At 42.6% G+C, this 19,714-nt stretch overlaps 6 non-coding genes and 1 pseudogene across 6 annotated transcripts; all 7 read right to left on the reverse strand.

The window, feature by feature from the left end:
* Positions 1–546: 546 nt before the first annotated feature.
* LOC141191911 (U2 spliceosomal RNA) lies at positions 547–737 on the reverse strand. The gene has a single exon (XR_012265608.1). It is a non-coding gene; the product is annotated as a U2 spliceosomal RNA (small nuclear RNA).
* Positions 738–1,852: 1,115 nt separating this feature from the next.
* On the reverse strand, positions 1,853–2,043 carry LOC141192088 (U2 spliceosomal RNA). Its single transcript, XR_012265781.1, has one exon. It is a non-coding gene; the product is annotated as a U2 spliceosomal RNA (small nuclear RNA).
* Positions 2,044–3,161: 1,118 nt separating this feature from the next.
* Positions 3,162–3,350, reverse strand: LOC141192128 (U2 spliceosomal RNA). The gene has a single exon (XR_012265817.1). It is a non-coding gene; the product is annotated as a U2 spliceosomal RNA (small nuclear RNA).
* Positions 3,351–9,795: 6,445 nt separating this feature from the next.
* On the reverse strand, positions 9,796–9,986 carry LOC141191913 (U2 spliceosomal RNA). The gene has a single exon (XR_012265610.1). It is a non-coding gene; the product is annotated as a U2 spliceosomal RNA (small nuclear RNA).
* Positions 9,987–11,101: 1,115 nt separating this feature from the next.
* On the reverse strand, positions 11,102–11,292 carry LOC141191772 (U2 spliceosomal RNA). The gene has a single exon (XR_012265476.1). It is a non-coding gene; the product is annotated as a U2 spliceosomal RNA (small nuclear RNA).
* Positions 11,293–12,407: 1,115 nt separating this feature from the next.
* LOC141192158 (U2 spliceosomal RNA) lies at positions 12,408–12,617 on the reverse strand (annotated as a pseudogene).
* A 6,106-nt stretch (positions 12,618–18,723) lies between these two features.
* Positions 18,724–18,914, reverse strand: LOC141191914 (U2 spliceosomal RNA). Its single transcript, XR_012265611.1, has one exon. It is a non-coding gene; the product is annotated as a U2 spliceosomal RNA (small nuclear RNA).
* Positions 18,915–19,714: the final 800 nt, after the last annotated feature.

Consider the following 19,714-nt stretch of genomic DNA (forward strand, 5'->3'; position numbering starts at 1 on the left):
TTATAGTCTGCAGGCATTAAATGAAAGAAGTCAGTGTTCCAGCAGAAGGAGACAACGTTTCAGAAAAGGCATTGTAGCAAACCAAAAAAGAAATTTTAAGCGCAGCAGAGTAACCAGCGCACATACCTGTTAGCTCAGGTGAGTTTAAAAGGCTGCTGTTGATAACAAGGGCATTTGCTAAATAGATGGTGTGTGTGCAACAATATACTGAAAGGTCAATTATATTGTGCAGCTTATCTCACCACCTGTAGTTATTTAGGTGAAAGCTCCAAAATGCTTGCCTAATATGTCTGTTTATCCAAAAGGAAGTAAAAAGGGAGAGCTAGAAAGATAGCATTGCATCACATTACATGGCAATGCAATGCACAGTTGCTGAAGTTGAACCAAAATGAGCTTGTAATCTGGCTTCTGCAACTTTGAACATGAAAAATCCAATGAGGAGAAGAAAAGCAAAGCCAAAGAGTCCATCCCAAAATCCGACAAACAAGCAAAATGAACAAAAAACATTGAATTCAATTCTTTCTGATTTTAGAAACTGCATTAAAGAAGGGGTGCACCGGTCCTGGAGATACTGCAATACCAGGTCAATGCGTGGAGTGGACAGAGCAAGCTCTTTTTCCATCTCCCTGTTCTAAAAATCCATTTAATATATGGTCCCCAGATAGGGGACGTATCAGATATTAAACTGATAAGAACAGATACTACACTTGATCTTAGCCAAAAGGCCGAGAAGCGATAACCAGAATTGGTTTCAAACTACGGAGCCACCCAAGGATCCTGAAAAGTCCATTTGTGGAGATGAGCTCCTGGACTCCCGTTAAGAAGACATGTTGTCAACCTCTAGATCCCTTACATGCCTGCACTTTTCGGCTTGCTGCTGCTGCAATCCACGCGTTTTAGATCTGCATAACTCCACCTCTTTAAACACAGCACCTTCACCCCCTGCTGTTCCCACCCGCCTCAACACCGTTGGAAGGGAGGAGAACCAATTAAGGCGGGGGGTGGGGTGGAACGAGCAGCTGTCTACCCTTAGCAGGAGGGCTCCTGATTACATACCTCTCCTGCTGCTTCTGCTGCTGGCTGTCCAGCAGCAGACTGAAGGTGGCTGCTGCTGTGCACAGGTATATAAAGGCTCAGAGCCTATTATGACACGCGCAGCCAGCGTTCCATTGCCACATTCCATCTACTGCAGGCAGGATACCTGGCTGGCTGAATGTCGCTGAGAAGCTCACAGAGACCGCCATAAGCAACAGTTTAACAGAATGCCACAGACTAATCAACCAAACTTTTTGGGTTGGGTTCTCTTTTATAGTCTGCAGGCATTAAATGAAAGAAGTCAGTGTTCCAGCAGAAGGAGACAACGTTTCAGAAAAGGCATTGTAGCAAACCAAAAAAGAAATTTTAAGCGCAGCAGAGTAACCAGCGCACATACCTGTTAGCTCAGGTGAGTTTAAAAGGCTGCTGTTGATAACAAGGGCATTTGCTAAATAGATGGTGTGTGTGCAACAATATACTGAAAGGTCAATTATATTGTGCAGCTTATCTCACCACCTGTAGTTATTTAGGTGAAAGCTCCAAAATGCTTGCCTAATATGTCTGTTTATCCAAAAGGAAGTAAAAAGGGAGAGCTAGAAAGATAGCATTGCATCACATTACATAGCAATGCAATGCACAGTTGCTGAAGTTGAACCAAAATGAGCTTGTAATCTGGCTTCTGCAACTTTGAACATGAAAAATCCAATGAGGAGAAGAAAAGCAAAGCCAAAGAGTCCATCCCAAAATCCGACAAACAAGCAAAATGAACAAAAAACATTGAATTCAATTCTTTCTGATTTTAGAAACTGCATTAAAGAAGGGGTGCACCGGTCCTGGAGATACTGCAATACCAGGTCAATGCGTGGAGTGGACAGAGCAAGCTCTTTTTCCATCTCCCTGTTCTAAAAATCCATTTAATATATGGTCCTCAGATAGGGGACGTATCAGATATTAAACTGATAAGAACAGATACTACACTTGATCTTAGCCAAAAGGCCGAGAAGCGATAACCAGAATTGGTTTCAAACTACGGAGCCACCCAAGGATCCTGAAAAGTCCATTTGTGGAGATGAGCTCCTGGACTCCCGTTAAGAAGACATGTTGTCAACCTCTAGATCCCTTACATGCCTGCACTTTTCGGCTTGCTGCTGCTGCAATCCACGCGTTTTAGATCTGCATAACTCCACCTCTTTAAACACAGCACCTTCACCCCCTGCTGTTCCCACCCGCCTCAACACCGTTGGAAGGGAGGAGAACCAATTAAGGCGGGGGGTGGGGTGGAACGAGCAGCTGTCTACCCTTAGCAGGAGGGCTCCTGATTACATACCTCTCCTGCTGCTGCTGCTGCTGCTGGCTGTCCAGCAGCAGACTGAAGGTGGCTGCTGCTGTGCACAGGTATATAAAGGCTCAGAGCCTATTATGACACGCGCAGCCAGCGTTCCATTGCCACATTCCATCTACTGCAGGCAGGATACCTGGCTGGCTGAATGTCGCTGAGAAGCTCACAGAGACCGCCATAAGCAACAGTTTAACAGAATGCCACAGACTAATCAACCAAACTTTTTGGGTTGGGTTCTCTTTTATAGTCTGCAGGCATTAAATGAAAGAAGTCAGTGTTCCAGCAGAAGGAGACAACGTTTCAGAAAAGGCATTGTAGCAAACCAAAAAAGAAATTTTAAGCGCAGCAGAGTAACCAGCGCACATACCTGTTAGCTCAGGTGAGTTTAAAAGGCTGCTGTTGATAACAAGGGCATTTGCTAAATAGATGGTGTGTGTGCAACAATATACTGAAAGGTCAATTATATTGTGCAGCTTATCTCACCACCTGTAGTTATTTAGGTGAAAGCTCCAAAATGCTTGCCTAATATGTCTGTTTATCCAAAAGGAAGTAAAAAGGGAGAGCTAGAAAGATAGCATTGCATCACATTACATGGCAATGCAATGCACAGTTGCTGAAGTTGAACCAAAATGAGCTTGTAATCTGGCTTCTGCAACTTTGAACATGAAAAATCCAATGAGGAGAAGAAAAGCAAAGCCAAAGAGTCCATCCCAAAATCCGACAAACAAGCAAAATGAACAAAAAACATTGAATTCAATTCTTTCTGATTTTAGAAACTGCATTAAAGAAGGGGTGCACCGGTCCTGGAGATACTGCAATACCAGGTCAATGCGTGGAGTGGACAGAGCAAGCTCTTTTTCCATCTCCCTGTTCTAAAAATCCATTTAATATATGGTCCCCAGATAGGGGACGTATCAGATATTAAACTGATAAGAACAGATTTTTTTTTTGACTTGGAATGTACCCAAACATAGGTACACCCGTTTATTGGATAAAACTTAATTACAATACATTAGATATGAACATAAAATCATTACATTTTAAAATGCATTCGTACATAAATTGATTTCAGTTCAATAAGGCAGTAAAATTACATTAAAATACAGACAATGTGTTTAGATTGCTGTGTTCCATTCTTTTACCAGCCATTGTTTTGATAAAATTACATTTCTCTTTTTATCCAATAAATAATACATATACATTTCACTAAAAGCCAACTCTAAAACATCTTTCACAGATAAAACATCGTGTTTAAAAAGTAGGATGTTCCTGGCCTTCCATAGAGCTTCTTTGATGGTACTGATTGTCTTCCATGCGATGATCCTCTTGCTGGCGTTGGGGCACTCCACACGACCAAATAAGACAGTTTCAAAAGTAAGATCCTTAATGTTTGTCATTTTTTGAAGCAAAGGAAATATTGTAGTCCATGTTTGTCGTGCAAAGTGACAAGTCCATAAAACATGTAAAACAGTCTCATCTCCGAGGCATCTTTGTCTTGGACATCTGGCAGTTCTCACGAGTCCTCTTCGGTGTTGGAATGCCCGACATGGAAGACAATCATGCACACAGCTCCAGGCCAGGTCCTTCTGGGAATTAAAAAGATAGGGTTCATTGATAACTTTCCATATGTCAGTACATTTATTATCATTAAAATTCCCAATCTGTACAATTGATTCCTTTTGTTTGAAACCATTTAAAATCATCTTGCTATCTCTTAAGTCTTCTGCACTTTTCCCTTTTAAGTCATACGTGTTTACAATAGTTCCTAAAATCTTATAGCTTTCTGGTGTATTAAGAGCATATGGGGAACTTAAAACTGTTTCAAACCATCCATGACGTTTCATAAAATAACCTGTGTTAAAACGGATGAAATATGACCAATAACTATTTTTCGACAGTGCATTAAAACATAAAACAAAAAATCTTATTAAAACAAAAGCTCTAAAATCGGGGAAATCTTTACCGCCTTTCTCTTTAGGCTTGACCACTAACTCTCTTTTCAATTTCTCCATCTTGGAGCTCCAGAAAAAAGTGAAACAAGCTTTGATTATTTTCGTAAAGGTATGTGTGGGGGGGGGAAACACCAAACTTAAGTACAATAACAAAGGCACAATTACCATTTTTATAACTAGTACCTTCCCTTCCATTGTTAATTTCCTCAACCTCCACATACATAGTTTTTGATTTACCTTTTGTGCCACAAGATCCCAGCTTTCTTTACCTTTGTTTGTTTCGTTAAAAATCACACCTAGAATCTTTACAGAGTCACATTCAGGAACCGGTACATCATTTAAAATCATATTCCCCACATTTAAAATACAGCTTTTGTTAAAATTTACTTTAAAACCAGATCCACCACAGAAGTATTCCACTTGCCGTAGTGTTTTCCGGATAGACAGGTCATCTTTACATGTTATGGCTACATCATCCATATATCCAGTAACTTTTGCTTCTAGCCCTCCCCCACCTGGCAAATGGACGCCTCGGATTTGCTTGTCTCTCCTTAAGACACTGAGTAGGGGTTCAAGGGCACAAATAAATAACAAGGGGGACAGAGGGCAACCTTGTTTTACACCAGAATTTAAAAACACATCACTTGTCTTAAAACCATTTACTAAAACCTTACTAGTGCAACCATGATAAAATGCTTTGAGAGAGCATAAAAAACCTTCTGGTATACCCATTTTAGCTAAAACATTAAAAAGGAATTGGTGTGACACTCTATCAAATGCTTTTTCAAAGTCGAGAGACAGGACTGCCAGCTTACTTCCCCTCGACTTTGTGTCATCTATTACATCTTTGATTAGATTCAAATTTTCCCAAACACTCCTTCCTGGTATGCCACACACTTGGTTTGGGTGGATTATGTTACCTATTACCTTTTTAAGTCTATTTGCACAAATTTTTGCCATTATTTTGTAATCACAATTTAGAAGGGTGATAGGTCTCCAATTTCTTAGTTGCGTTTTGTCTTCCTTTTTGTATATAAGGGAGACCTCACCTTTCTTCCAGGAGTTCGGTAGGGTTTTTGTATTAAAACCTCGTTAAAAACATAAAATAAATCCTCCTGTAAAATATCATAAAAAACCTTATAAAATTCTATGGGTATACCATCAGGCCCCGGTACTTTACCAGACTTAAAGCTTCTTATGGTCTCAGATATCTCATCTTCAGTTAGACTCTGTAATAAAACATCTTGTGAGACAGGGTCTAAAACAGTTGTAATTTCATCCAAAGTACTTTTCATAAAATGGTCATCAACAGATTTTGTGTTAAAAAGCTCGGAATAAAATTCATGCACTTTAGCTAAAATACCCTCTATGTCTTGTTTACCTTCCATTGATTCAATAAAAACACGATTTTTCACCATACATTTAAAAAAATATCGTGCACAGGTTTCATTATTTTCAACATGTTGGACCTTTGCATGGAAAATTAACTCTTTACCTCTCTGTTCTAAGGTATGCTGAATTTCACTTTTTAAGTCACTAATTTCTTTATCTACTTCAATCTCATGGCTCTTCAATTTATATAAGGTCTCCAATCTAGTGTTGAGTTGGCAATAAAATTCTCTTTTCTCTTTAGCTTTCTGGACCCCAACCTTCATAAAAAAATCTCTTATGTTCTTTTTCATCTTTTCCCACCACCTACTTATAGGGATATGGGGGTCTCTTATTCTTTTAAAATGTAAATAAAATTCAGTAAAATCAGATAAAACTTGGGGGTCTTCTAAAAGGGAAATGTTTAACTTCCAGGTACCTTTTCCTTTTTTCTTAAAATCATTACATTTCACATAAAAGGATAAAAGTTTGTGATCAGAAAAAACATTAGATAAAAGCTCACATTTAAAAGGCAATACATTTTTAGAGCAGAAAATAAAATCAATCCTGGAGCTACAATTCACGTTGCTCCAGGTTACCCATTCCTCTGCAGGCAAGTCTTTATTACACTCCTTAAAAACATCTGTTAAATTAAAATCTTGTATGACATTTTTTAACATAAAAGACGTTTTATCATAATTCCTACTTGTGGAGCTTGAGAACCTTTTTTCTCCACCTAAAATGCAATTAAAATCTCCTGATAAAATAAGAGGGACAGAATCATTAATAAATAAGGGTAACATATTCAACATATCAGCTCTTTCTTGCTTATCTGTGGCTCCATAAAAGTTTAAAAATTGCCATTTAAAACCATCAATAAAAGCTTTTACTAATAAAATTCTACCTGGTAAAACCTCTTGAACAGAGTCAATAAAAACATTCCCTTTAAAAAGAATGGCGACCCCTGCTGACCTGGACCCGTTTGATCCTGACCATACTGAGGGTCCATGTGCCCAATCAGTCTCATATTCTGTATAATTTAAACTGTGTGGGATGCAGCATTCCTGTAAAAAGAAAACTGTAGCTGTTAGAGAGGATAAAAAATCAAAGAGAGCAACTCTTCTGGTCTTAGTTTTCAACCCTCTAGCGTTAAGAGAAAAACCGCTAATCCCTGCCATAAGAGAAAAAAAGGAAATTTAGCATTCTTTCAAACTCTTACCTCAGCTGGTTTATATTTCTATTCCAGGAGATGAGGGATCATTGATCGTCAACAGAGAGCCCGTCACGGAGGACTCCTCATCTGTTAGTGTCCCAGACCGTAGACCTCCCAGGATATACTCTTGTTCCATTCTGTCCAACTCTGCTTGGTCGTATTGCCTGCCTCTTTGCTCACGAACCCCCATTTGGACCCCTATCGAGGCACCATCTGGGGGAATCGTATCGAGCACATGCGTCTCAGACGTTGACCACTTATTTTCAGGAGTTTCCAGGATCACTGAGTCAGCCATCTCCATCTCCCCCTCCATTTCTGAAGGGGGTGGGACATTGGCAACCTCCTCACCCTGTAAAGGCACCGTTTGAGGTTTCCCACTTCCATCCGGGGGTTCCGGTGGGGGTACTTCCTTAGGTGCCCTATCCACTCCGTGCAACCTGCGTTTTTTTGGCCCAGACTGTTCGCGCCCTTGAGTATTCCCAGGAGGATTCGAAGGTGAGGATTGGCCTGTAGCACCCACCCTCGGTCCCTCCGCAGGGGTTTCTGTTTGTGGGTTACCACGCCGTTCCCTCTTTTGCTTCGAGTTTCCAACAGTACACCATGGCTCACCATCCTCGGTCGGTATTTCCATACTCTCCCCCTCATTCTCCTCCGCGGGCTTGTCCGAACCAGCCGAGGGTTGGTCAGGGGGTGAGGGCTTTTCTGGTTCAGGGGGTGAAGGTCTCTCTGTTTGCCCAGCTTGAGCTCTCTTTGAGGTATTCCTAAAAGGACAATGAGAAAAAGCATGACCTCTGGAAACACAGTTGCTACAAAAAATTCCAGTTGTACAATTTTCAGTTTTATGGTCTTTGCTCCCACAGGCTACACAAGTAATGTCACAGTTAGAATGGCCGTATTTTTTGCATTTCCTACAGAATGCCGGCATCCCATTAAAAAAGAGGTCACCATTCGTGTTTCCAATTCTAAAACGTGCTGGGGGAAGTCTTATGCCCCCCGGGCTTGAAGGGTCCTTAATACATGTCACCGTAAATTTCCACTTACACGCCCAAACTCCGCACTCATTCATAACTTTTCCATGGCTTACCACTTTGCTGAAATAATTGGATAAAAATGAAATAACATCGCTTTCTTTTGTATAAGGAGAGTAAATTTTAACAATTACAGTTTTTATCACATCTAATTCATGTTCGACAATTTTAACACCTTTAAAGATTGGCTTTCTCTGGTAAATTATATCAGGATCATTCATTTTACGGCAAAAATCTTGGTGGATACCTTTTTCAGTGAATGTGACATCGTATACACCACGCTTCGGGTAGTCTTGGATTGCCAGGATCTCGGATTTCTGGATTGAAAAAAATTTCACAAGAAGATCATCCACAATAAAACGTAAACCTCTGTTATCTTTACCTCCCTCATGGAAGTAAAACCGCACCGTATGCCGTAACCGGGCATAGGTCGGAATTTCACCTGGATCTGAATCCATGGTGAAACAAGGATTTCCGCAACAGGAAAACGGGGATTTCCGCAACCAATAATGGGGGATTTCCGCAACTAAGGAGTCGCTGAACAATCCTAGGACTGTACAGCTGGGATCGCAACCCGTTGCCCAGGGACTAAGCCCACCTCCTTATAGCAGCAAGGGCCTAAGCCCCACTACAAGAGTGGGACCCGAACCCAAGGCCAAGAGGCGGGGTACCCCAGGCACCTTCCAACTACAACCAATGCCAGTAAAACCAACACTAGATCGCAGCCATAAGGCCGAGAAGCGATAACCAGAATTGGTTTCAAACTACGGAGCCACCCAAGGATCCTGAAAAGTCCATTTGTGGAGATGAGCTCCTGGACTCCCGTTAAGAAGACATGTTGTCAACCTCTAGATCCCTTACATGCCTGCACTTTTCGGCTTGCTGCTGCTGCAATCCACGCGTTTTAGATCTGCATAACTCCACCTCTTTAAACACAGCACCTTCACCCCCTGCTGTTCCCACCCGCCTCAACACCGTTGGAAGGGAGGAGAACCAATTAAGGCGGGGGGTGGGGTGGAACGAGCAGCTGTCTACCCTTAGCAGGAGGGCTCCTGATTACATACCTCTCCTGCTGCTGCTGCTGCTGGCTGTCCAGCAGCAGACTGAAGGTGGCTGCTGCTGTGCACAGGTATATAAAGGCTCAGAGCCTATTATGACACGCGCAGCCAGCGTTCCATTGCCACATTCCATCTACTGCAGGCAGGATACCTGGCTGGCTGAATGTCGCTGAGAAGCTCACAGAGACCGCCATAAGCAACAGTTTAACAGAATGCCACAGACTAATCAACCAAACTTTTTGGGTTGGGTTCTCTTTTATAGTCTGCAGGCATTAAATGAAAGAAGTCAGTGTTCCAGCAGAAGGAGACAACGTTTCAGAAAAGGCATTGTAGCAAACCAAAAAAGAAATTTTAAGCGCAGCAGAGTAACCAGCGCACATACCTGTTAGCTCAGGTGAGTTTAAAAGGCTGCTGTTGATAACAAGGGCATTTGCTAAATAGATGGTGTGTGTGCAACAATATACTGAAAGGTCAATTATATTGTGCAGCTTATCTCACCACCTGTAGTTATTTAGGTGAAAGCTCCAAAATGCTTGCCTAATATGTCTGTTTATCCAAAAGGAAGTAAAAAGGGAGAGCTAGAAAGATAGCATTGCATCACATTACATGGCAATGCAATGCACAGTTGCTGAAGTTGAACCAAAATGAGCTTGTAATCTGGCTTCTGCAACTTTGAACATGAAAAATCCAATGAGGAGAAGAAAAGCAAAGCCAAAGAGTCCATCCCAAAATCCGACAAACAAGCAAAATGAACAAAAAACATTGAATTCAATTCTTTCTGATTTTAGAAACTGCATTAAAGAAGGGGTGCACCGGTCCTGGAGATACTGCAATACCAGGTCAATGCGTGGAGTGGACAGAGCAAGCTCTTTTTCCATCTCCCTGTTCTAAAAATCCATTTAATATATGGTCCCCAGATAGGGGACGTATCAGATATTAAACTGATAAGAACAGATACTACACTTGATCTTAGCCAAAAGGCCGAGAAGCGATAACCAGAATTGGTTTCAAACTACGGAGCCACCCAAGGATCCTGAAAAGTCCATTTGTGGAGATGAGCTCCTGGACTCCCGTTAAGAAGACATGTTGTCAACCTCTAGATCCCTTACATGCCTGCACTTTTCGGCTTGCTGCTGCTGCAATCCACGCGTTTTAGATCTGCATAACTCCACCTCTTTAAACACAGCACCTTCACCCCCTGCTGTTCCCACCCGCCTCAACACCGTTGGAAGGGAGGAGAACCAATTAAGGCGGGGGGTGGGGTGGAACGAGCAGCTGTCTACCCTTAGCAGGAGGGCTCCTGATTACATACCTCTCCTGCTGCTGCTGCTGCTGGCTGTCCAGCAGCAGACTGAAGGTGGCTGCTGCTGTGCACAGGTATATAAAGGCTCAGAGCCTATTATGACACGCGCAGCCAGCGTTCCATTGCCACATTCCATCTACTGCAGGCAGGATACCTGGCTGGCTGAATGTCGCTGAGAAGCTCACAGAGACCGCCATAAGCAACAGTTTAACAGAATGCCACAGACTAATCAACCAAACTTTTTGGGTTGGGTTCTCTTTTATAGTCTGCAGGCATTAAATGAAAGAAGTCAGTGTTCCAGCAGAAGGAGACAACGTTTCAGAAAAGGCATTGTAGCAAACCAAAAAAGAAATTTTAAGCGCAGCAGAGTAACCAGCGCACATACCTGTTAGCTCAGGTGAGTTTAAAAGGCTGCTGTTGATAACAAGGGCATTTGCTAAATAGATGGTGTGTGTGCAACAATATACTGAAAGGTCAATTATATTGTGCAGCTTATCTCACCACCTGTAGTTATTTAGGTGAAAGCTCCAAAATGCTTGCCTAATATGTCTGTTTATCCAAAAGGAAGTAAAAAGGGAGAGCTAGAAAGATAGCATTGCATCACATTACATGGCAATGCAATGCACAGTTGCTGAAGTTGAACCAAAATGAGCTTGTAATCTGGCTTCTGCAACTTTGAACATGAAAAATCCAATGAGGAGAAGAAAAGCAAAGCCAAAGAGTCCATCCCAAAATCCGACAAACAAGCAAAATGAACAAAAAACATTGAATTCAATTCTTTCTGATTTTAGAAACTGCATTAAAGAAGGGGTGCACCGGTCCTGGAGATACTGCAATACCAGGTCAATGCGTGGAGTGGACAGAGCAAGCTCTTTTTCCATCTCCCTGTTCTAAAAATCCATTTAATATATGGTCCCCAGATAGGGGACATATCAGATATTAAACTGATAAGAACAGATACTACACTTGATCTTAGCCAAAAGGCCGAGAAGCGATAACCAGAATTGGTTTCAAACTACGGAGCCACCCAAGGATCCTGAAAAGTCCATTTGTGGAGATGAGCTCCTGGACTCCCGTTAAGAAGACATGTTGTCAACCTCTAGATCCCTTACATGCCTGCACTTTTCGGCTTGCTGCTGCTGCAATCCACGCGTTTTAGATCTGCATAACTCCACCTCTTTAAACACAGCACCTTCACCCCCTGCTGTTCCCACCCGCCTCAACACCGTTGGAAGGGAGGAGAACCAATTAAGGCGGGGGGTGGGGTGGAACGAGCAGCTGTCTACCCTTAGCAGGAGGGCTCCTGATTACATACCTCTCCTGCTGCTGCTGCTGCTGGCTGTCCAGCAGCAGACTGAAGGTGGCTGCTGCTGTGCACAGGTATATAAAGGCTCAGAGCCTATTATGACACGCGCAGCCAGCGTTCCATTGCCACATTCCATCTACTGCAGGCAGGATACCTGGCTGGCTGAATGTCGCTGAGAAGCTCACAGAGACCGCCATAAGCAACAGTTTAACAGAATGCCACAGACTAATCAACCAATCTTTTTGGGTTGGGTTCTCTTTTATAGTCTGCAGGCATTAAATGAAAGAAGTCAGTGTTCCAGCAGAAGGAGACAACGTTTCAGAAAAGGCATTGTAGCAAACCAAAAAAGAAATTTTAAGCGCAGCAGAGTAACCAGCGCACATACCTGTTAGCTCAGGTGAGTTTAAAAGGCTGCTGTTGATAACAAGGGCATTTGCTAAATAGATGGTGTGTGTGCAACAATATACTGAACGGTCAATTATATTGTGCAGCTTATCTCACCACCTGTAGTTATTTAGGTGAAAGCTCCAAAATGCTTGCCTAATATGTCTGTTTATCCAAAAGGAAGTAAAAAGGGAGAGCTAGAAAGATAGCATTGCATCACATTACATGGCAATGCAATGCACAGTTGCTGAAGTTGAACCAAAATGAGCTTGTAATCTGGCTTCTGCAACTTTGAACATGAAAAATCCAATGAGGAGAAGAAAAGCAAAGCCAAAGAGTCCATCCCAAAATCCGACAAACAAGCAAAATGAACAAAAAACATTGAATTCAATTCTTTCTGATTTTAGAAACTGCATTAAAGAAGGGGTGCACCGGTCCTGGAGATACTGCAATACCAGGTCAATGCGTGGAGTGGACAGAGCAAGCTCTTTTTCCATCTCCCTGTTCTAAAAATCCATTTAATATATGGTCCCCAGATAGGGGACGTATCAGATATTAAACTGATAAGAACAGATTTTTTTTTTTTTTTTTTTTTTTAAACCATTCAGTTTAGTTTTTTAGCAAACAGTATGAATTTCTCCAAAATTTGCTACTTAAAACTTCTCATCATCATGGTTCTATTTATTTAGCAGTAGTATAAGACGAAATATAATCACAAGGGAACATCCTTTACGTAACACAAATGCAGAAACTTCAAGGAATCACAAAGAAAAAAATCACTGGTATTTGATAAGGTAATGCCACTTTTTAAATTTCCAAATCCCTTCGGCATCTGTGCCACCACCGCCTCTGCTGTCCAACTTATATATCAGGTATAGTCTTGAAAGAATAAGTCTAACACATTCATTCACTGATAAAGATTTCCTTTTGAAAAGTCCAAGGTTCCTTGCATCCCACAAACTCTCCATCACACAAGCCATTATCAACCATAAAATTCTATCTTTAGACCGACTACACGCACCAATTCCAAACATCGCCACACGCCAATCCACAAAATTCACGCCTGCTAAACCCTTACACAATCCACCTACACACTTCCACACACTGTACGCGTACTCACAATCCCACATAACATGCCTCACAGTCTCACAACCACCACATCCCACTCTCGGACACACATCTGTTCTTATCAACTCTCTTTTCTTCTGCACTTCTCTCACAGGTAAAATATTATGTAAAGTCATCCACACAACATCCTTCTGTTTGTTTGACATCCCATACGTATCTAACTTCTTCCATGCATCTGAAACCTCATTCCCTCTCAGCCCAACAATATTACACTCTACCTCATTTGCACTCATTCTTTTCACCACATTCTTGGTCATTCTAAAATCATTCATTCCCACACTCAACAAATCATGCTTTCTCACAAATTTCTCAATCACCTCATACCAAACAGGACACTTAAAGGCCACAGGCACACTCGCATCTCTCTTCCTCCAGCATAACCCATACAACATCCATCCAGCAGAATAATTAGCCATAAAAGCACCTTTATTGCCTTTACCCAGCAAAATAACCACAGTCTTAATATAATTAAGGCCTAAAAAAACTTCAATATTGGGAAAGGCCAGCCCACCATGCTGACAAGCCTTAAAAAGGCTCTCCCGCTTCAACTTCTCCATCTTACTACACCACAGGAATGTGAATACCAACTTCTCTATTCTCTTAATTTTCCTGTAAGGAGAAGGAAAAACAGTCGCCACATAAAGCAGGATAGGGAGAATCACTGCTTTGATAATTAACACCTTACCACGCAGAGTCAATTCTCTCATTCGCCAAAAATTCAATTTACGTTCAACCCGCATACCACACTCTTCCCAACTTTCATTCCCTTTTAAGTCATCATTAAATAATACGCCCAAAATCTTGATTGCACCCTCTTCACACTTTACACCATCCATACGAATACTACTATCTCCAAAACATTTAAAACTACATTTATTCCAATTTACCCTAAAACCAGACGCACCAACAAAAAAATCCAAAAGCAATTTAATTCTACTCAAAGAAGCCATACTTTCACTCACAACCACAACATCATCCATATAACCTAACACTTTCACATGCTTACCACCACTACCAGGCACCAACAAACCTCTCATCATTTTATCCCGTCTAATCAAACATAACAATGGTTCTATTACACATACAAATAAGACGGGGGACATAGGACACCCCTGCCTTACTCCTGACCTAATCTTCACTTTGTCACACAGCCACCCATTAACCAAGAACTCACTTGACACACAATCATACAATGATTTTACACAATTCACAAATTCTCTAGGAAACCCCATTCTTTCCAGTACTTTAAACAAAAACACATGCGAAACCCTGTCAAACGCCTTCTCAAAATCAATAGCTAAAGTCATACATTTCTGCTTTCTATCCTTGCAATCCCCAATCATATCTCTCAACAATAACAAGTTATCACTCATACTTCTTCCAGGCACTGCACATACTTGGTCCTCCTCCACAACACTACCAATCACTTCACGCATACGATTTGCCAGTAACTTACTGTAGACCTTATAATCCGAATTCAGCAGTGTTATTGGTCTCCAGTTTTCCAAACGTTTCCTCTCACCCTTTTTATACACAAGCACAACCACTCCTTCTTTCATTGATTCACACAACCTACCATTCACCCACATATACTTACATACCTCAGTCAAATCTGTTCCCAAAACTTCCCATGCTTTCACATACAACTCTACAGGTATACCATCTTTCCCAGGAGTCTTACTCTTTTTAGCACTCCACACCACATTCTTCACTTCATCCAGAACTACATCCTCACACAATAGATCACGCTCCTCAGAATCAAGTTTTTTCTCCACACCATTCAGAACATATGACACAAGCCCAGAGTCAATCCATTTCTCATCATACAACTTGCTATAAAACCTATTCACTTCTTTCAGCACATCCTCACCCATACAGTTGGTTCCACTTTCATTCACAACTTCATTCATATCAGTCTTCCTACCATTCATTTTTTTAAAAAAGAACCTCGTACACTTCTCATTTTTCTCCAGGTGCTCAATTTTAGTACGATATATAATTTCCTTTCCTTTCTCATCCAACACACGCTTCAATTCATTCTTAGCCTCAGTAAGTTGATCAGACATCTCCAAACCACTTGCAACACACTTTCTCAACCAGTCAATCCGTCTATTAAGGTCATTAAACCTATTCCTATATCTGGCAGCTTTTCTATAGCCCCACTTTTTGAAGAAAGTTTTAAATTGCACTTTCACCCAGTCCCACCAGTCAAGAACACACACAAAATCCTTCTTACGCATTCTCCATCTTTCATACTTTACATTAAACTCATTCATCACCTCATCATCCTCTAACAGCCTTGCATTCAACTTCCATACCCCACCGCCATACACTTGGTCACCATTCGCACAAAACACGCCTCTCAAACATTCATGGTCCGAAAAAGGTACCTTTTGTTGAGAAAAATCCAAACATACCATATTTTTAGAAAATAACATTAAATCAATTCTGGAATGAATCTCACCACGGTCAGCATGGTATGTCGGCGGTGGTGGCATGCCAAGAACAACAACTGCTGCATCTAAAAAGGAAAAATCACAAATTAAATGGGACAATTTCTTTCCTGTTATGTCACAATTTCCTTCTGTGACACAATTAACGTCCCCAACAAAAATAGTGGGAGATTTCCCTGGAAGAAAAAAACTTAATTTTTCAAGAAGAGCAAGCCGCTCTTCCTTCCCTGTAGGGCAATATAAATTAATAATTCTGACCCGCCACCCTCTATAACTCAAAAATGCAATTAAACATCGGCCCACCTCCACCACAATATAACTATCAATAGAGATTTCTTTATTCCCAACTAATATCCCCACCCCATCATTTTTATTATGATTAGACCCTGACCAGATATGCTGTCCGTAAGGCCAGTCTTTGTCACAAGGAGCATCCTGAATCCCACACTCCTGAAGGCAAAAAACATCAGCACCTAAATGTTTCAGGTAGTCCAGAACAGTTGTTCTTCTGATTTTAGATCTGATCTGCCTTACATTTAGGGACACTACATCCCAACCAGATTGGCAAGACATTAATTAAAGAAAAGAAATACATGACTCAATGTTGATCACACCATACTCATCCATTATCATCAGACTGGGAAAGCACCCCAAAGGTGTTGATGCTCTCAGGGATGCCAAGGTAAGGAGCATCAGGGGAGAAGACATCCTGCGGGTAAATGCGGTCACTTGCAGGACTGTCGCACCCTCCGCTGGCAGGTGAGTACTCTCGTCTGGGTTTTTTATTGGCCAGTTCAGGAGTATCATCATCATCAAAAGACCTCCCAGAAGTAAAGTCTCCTTGGCCACCATCCCTGGCCACCTCTTCGTCTGTAGCACCCCAGGACAATGCAGGGGTTCGAGCAAGAGACACATCCATGTCACCCTCACCACATATTTCGGACTGATGAGGGAGGTCCACATCCAACTCGGAGATCTCCATACTTGGCCCAGCAGGGGCTGGAGGGTCCAACAGGGTCTGGGCCTCACCCACCAGATCTTCAACCTCAGGGGGCTCCGTCTCCTCATTGATCTCTGCAGTAGTCACCTGTGGGGTAACAGCAGGGACAGTAGGCTTACCTTTGGTCACTTCGGAGAAGGACCTAGGCTTGACTTTAGCCTTACAATCCCGAATCACATGTCCTTCCTCCCCGCAGGCATCACATACCACCGGGTTGGAACAATCCTTCGCCAGATGACCGTACTTGTTGCACTTTCTACAGTTTGGCAATTGTTTGCAGAAATCCTGGATATGCCCGAACATGTTGCATCTCCTGCAGAATAATGGCGCCTCGGGAAAAAACAGATATCCAGAGTCTCTTCCAATTGTAAAGTTCAGGGGAGGATAGTGAATACCTCCAGGACCATGAGGGTCTATCCCAAACCTCACAAAGTATTTATACTTCCCAGTCCACAGCCCTTCTCCATTTAAGATTTTATGGGAGAATTGCACAAAAATGCAGTGTCTTCTCAGGAATGCAGTGATATCATCCCGGGAGATAAAGGGGTTGTGCATGAATACTACCACCGGGATATCCCCCTTAGAGTAGAGTACAGTGAAGATAAGTCCATCCAGCTGAGGGTGCTCTGAAAGGACTTGAAGAGTTTTGAAAAGGTTTTGGCAAGCCGCCATAGAAGAAAGCACCAAGACGTACCTATGCTCCCTTCTGAACTCCTGCAAACAGATGATCTCCGACTTCTGGATCTTCAGGATTTCATAGAAAATGGCGTTGACCAGGTATGACAACGAGAAATGGTCCTTCTTCTCCTCAGAGACCTCGATACGGAAAGCATTCTTGACCCGGGGATCCCCGGTCCCAGCAAAGCGAAGCTTGACACCCATGGTCGCTTCAGGAATCGCCTTCTCGTTTCCTCCTCACTCTCCCCCTATAGCAGCATCCAGCTTAAGCCACCGAAGTGGCGATGCTGGAAGGCCGAGGGCTAGTACACAAGGAACCTCTTGTCCAAACACTAGGTCTGAGCCAAAAGGCCGAGAAGCGATAACCAGAATTGGTTTCAAACTACGGAGCCACCCAAGGATCCTGAAAAGTCCATTTGTGGAGATGAGCTCCTGGACTCCCGTTAAGAAGACATGTTGTCAACCTCTAGATCCCTTACATGCCTGCACTTTTCGGCTTGCTGCTGCTGCAATCCACGCGTTTTAGATCTGCATAACTCCACCTCTTTAAACACAGCACCTTCACCCCCTGCTGTTCCCACCCGCCTCAACACCGTTGGAAGGGAGGAGAACCAATTAAGGCGGGGGGTGGGGTGGAACGAGCAGCTGTCTACCCTTAGCAGGAGGGCTCCTGATTACATACCTCTCCTGCTGCTGCTGCTGCTGGCTGTCCAGCAGCAGACTGAAGGTGGCTGCTGCTGTGCACAGGTATATAAAGGCTCAGAGCCTATTATGACACGCGCAGCCAGCGTTCCATTGCCACATTCCATCTACTGCAGGCAGGATACCTGGCTGGCTGAATGTCGCTGAGAAGCTCACAGAGACCGCCATAAGCAACAGTTTAACAGAATGCCACAGACTAATCAACCAAACTTTTTGGGTTGGGTTCTCTTTTATAGTCTGCAGGCATTAAATTAAAGAAGTCAGTGTTCCAGCAGAAGGAGACAACGTTTCAGAAAAGGCATTGTAGCAAACCAAAAAAGAAATTTTAAGCGCAGCAGAGTAACCAGCGCACATACCTGTTAGCTCAGGTGAGTTTAAAAGGCTGCTGTTGATAACAAGGGCATTTGCTAAATAGATGGTGTGTGTGCAACAATATACTGAAAGGTCAATTATATTGTGCAGCTTATCTCACCACCTGTAGTTATTTAGGTGAAAGCTCCAAAATGCTTGCCTAATATGTCTGTTTATCCAAAAGGAAGTAAAAAGGGAGAGCTAGAAAGATAGCATTGCATCACATTACATGGCAATGCAATGCACAGTTGCTGAAGTTGAACCAAAATGAGCTTGTAATCTGGCTTCTGCAACTTTGAACATGAAAAATCCAATGAGGAGAAGAAAAGCAAAGCCAAAGAGTCCATCCCAAAATCCGACAAACAAGCAAAATGAACAAAAAACATTGAATTCAATTCTTTCTGATTTTAGAAACTGCATTAAAGAAGGGGTGCACCGGTCCTGGAGATACTGCAATACCAGGTCAATGCGTGGAGTGGACAGAGCAAGCTCTTTTTCCATCTCCCTGTTCTAAAAATCCATTTAATATATGGTCCCCAGATAGGGGACGTATCAGATATTAAACTGATAAGAACAGATACTACACTTGATCTTAGCCAAAAGGCCGAGAAGCGATAACCAGAATTGGTTTCAAACTACGGAGCCACCCAAGGATCCTGAAAAGTCCATTTGTGGAGATGAGCTCCTGGACTCCCGTTAAGAAGACATGTTGTCAACCTCTAGATCCCTTACATGCCTGCACTTTTCGGCTTGCTGCTGCTGCAATCCACGCGTTTTAGATCTGCATAACTCCACCTCTTTAAACACAGCACCTTCACCCCCTGCTGTTCCCACCCGCCTCAACACCGTTGGAAGGGAGGAGAACCAATTAAGGCGGGGGGTGGGGTGGAACGAGCAGCTGTCTACCCTTAGCAGGAGGGCTCCTGATTACATACCTCTCCTGCTGCTGCTACTGCTGGCTGTCCAGCAGCAGACTGAAGGTGGCTGCTGCTGTGCACAGGTATATAAAGGCTCAGAGCCTATTATGACACGCGCAGCCAGCGTTCCATTGCCACATTCCATCTACTGCAGGCAGGATACCTGGCTGGCTGAATGTCGCTGAGAAGCTCACAGAGACCGCCATAAGCAACAGTTTAACAGAATGCCACAGACTAATCAACCAAACTTTTTGGGTTGGGTTCTCTTTTATAGTCTGCAGGCATTAAATGAAAGAAGTCAGTGTTCCAGCAGAAGGAGACAACGTTTCAGAAAAGGCATTGTAGCAAACCAAAAAAGAAATTTTAAGCGCAGCAGAGTAACCAGCGCACATACCTGTTAGCTCAGGTGAGTTTAAAAGGCTGCTGTTGATAACAAGGGCTTTTGCTAAATAGATGGTGTGTGTGCAACAATATACTGAAAGGTCAATTATATTGTGCA

Source organism: Phyllobates terribilis, unplaced genomic scaffold (assembly GCF_046119375.1).
Source record: "Phyllobates terribilis strain yellow unplaced genomic scaffold, ASM4611937v1 Scaffold_52__1_contigs__length_9100884, whole genome shotgun sequence".
Taxonomy (NCBI): Eukaryota; Metazoa; Chordata; class Amphibia; order Anura; family Dendrobatidae; genus Phyllobates; species Phyllobates terribilis.